General features: G+C 42.9%; 1 pseudogene; it reads left to right on the forward strand.

The window, feature by feature from the left end:
- Positions 1 to 2,073, forward strand: LOC116141250 (annotated as a pseudogene).

Raw genomic sequence — 2,073 nt, forward strand, 5'->3', positions numbered from 1 at the left:
GAACATAGAATATCTACTGGTTCAGGCAGTCAAAAAAGCTACTATCTCTTCCTGTCCCTAAACGCAGTCAATGGCCGCCCAATCTTCTCATCTACCATTTTTTCTTCTGTTTTCATAACCTTAAACCACCCAAATCTAATCCTATCTGCAAAACCGCTCACACACACCATGAAGATCCACTTAATCTTAGCTTTACTCTTGGTCTTAACCTCCTTTTCTGTTATTTTTTCCATTGAAGATGACGTGAAGTGTCTTGAAGGCATCAAGAACTCTCTCAAAGATCCCGAAGGAAAGCTCTCCTGGTCCTTCCCCAACACCACTGTTACCTCAATCTGCAAGCTAAACGGCGTGTCTTGTTGGAACGAGAAGGAGAACCGAATCATCAGTTGGCTTTGAGTTCAATGCAACTCTCGGGACAACTACCCGAGTCGCTGAACCTCTGTCACAGCTTGCAAACTCTAGATCTCTCAAATAACGATCTCTCCGGTCCGATCCCGCCGGAACTCTGCACATGGCTTCCTTACATAGTCTCACTTGATCTCTCAAACAATAAACTCTCCGGTCCCATCCCCTCGCAGATCGTTGAGTGCAAGTTTCTTAACAAACTTGTTTTAAGTTACAATAAATTGTCGGGTTCGATCCCGTACGAAGTGAGCCGGTTGGATCGTTTAAAAGAATTTTCTGTTGCGGGGAATGCTCTGTCCGGATCAATACCGTCTGATCTGGCGAAATTTAACGAAGAGTTTTGATGGAACAGCGGACTTTGTGTAAGCCTTTGGGAAAATGTGGAGGGTTGAGTGGTAAGGTCTTGGTATTATTCTTGTTGCTGGTGTTATTGGTGCTCTGGTTCTGTGATTTTAGGTTTGTGATTTGGTGGTGGTTTTTCGTTAGAGTTAGTAGGAAGAAGAGAGGGTATGTGTCTGATGATGCAAAGATGAGAGTAGTTGGATTCAGTACTGCGGTCACATAAGCTTGCTCAGGTTTCTTTGTTTCAGAAACCTATTGTTAAGTTAAACTGGCTGATTTGTTGGCTGCTACTAATAGTTTTAATGCTGAAATATTATTATTTCTACAAGAACTGGGGTTTCCTATAAGGCCGTGTTGCCAGATGGCTCTGCCTTGGCAATTAAGAGGCTGAGTGCTTGTAAGCTAGTGAGAAGCAGTTTTCGTCGGAGATGAATAGGTTAGGGGAGCTTAGACATCCCAATTTGGTGCCGTTGTTGGGATTTTGTTTTGTGGAGGAAGAAAGGCTTTTGGTGTACAAGCACATGCCTAATGGGACGTTGTATTCGCTGTTACATGGAAATGGTTTTGTTGAGAGTCAGCATGGTGTTTTGGATTGGTCTACTAGGCTTCGGATTGGCGTGGGTGTGGCGAGAGGATTGGCTTGGCTTCATCATGGGTGCCAACCACCCTATAGCACCAATATTTTAGTTCAAATGTGATTCTTATTGATGATGATTTTGATGCTAGGATCACGGATTTGGTCTGGCAAGGCTCGTGGTTCTCGTGATTCTAATGATTTCTTTTGTGAATGGTGATTTGGGAGAGTTTGGTTATGTTGCTCTGAGTACTCTAGCACTATGGTTGCTTCACTGAAAGGGATGTTTATGGTTTTGGAGTTGTGCTGTTAGAGTTGGTTCTGGTCAAGCCTATTGAAGTGGTAGGCAGATGAAGGATTTAAGGGAAATTGGTTGACTGGGTTAATCATTTAGTGATCGCGGTCGAAGTAAAGATGCCATTGATAAGGCTTTATGTGGGAAAGGTAGTGATGATGAGATTACACAGTTTCTGAAGGTTGCATGTACTTGTGTGGTTCCTAGGCCTAAGGATAGGCCTTCTCTATGTATCAATCTACGAGTCATTGAAGAGCATGGCTGAAAGGCATGTTTCTCTGAACAGTATGAAGAATTCCCATTGATCTTTGGTAAACAAGATGCTGACTTTAAGGAGTAGCTTTGGTGGGTAAAGGACGAGAAGCACAAAAAATTGTAATCACTTTGAGCCTGGCAGCATACTAGGGCATTTCTAATTTGTATGCTATGTTATGGAATGCTTTCTCAGCAATTGGTA

This window comes from Pistacia vera, unplaced genomic scaffold (assembly GCF_008641045.1).
Source record: "Pistacia vera cultivar Batoury unplaced genomic scaffold, PisVer_v2 Contig1111, whole genome shotgun sequence".
Taxonomy (NCBI): domain Eukaryota; kingdom Viridiplantae; phylum Streptophyta; class Magnoliopsida; order Sapindales; family Anacardiaceae; genus Pistacia; species Pistacia vera.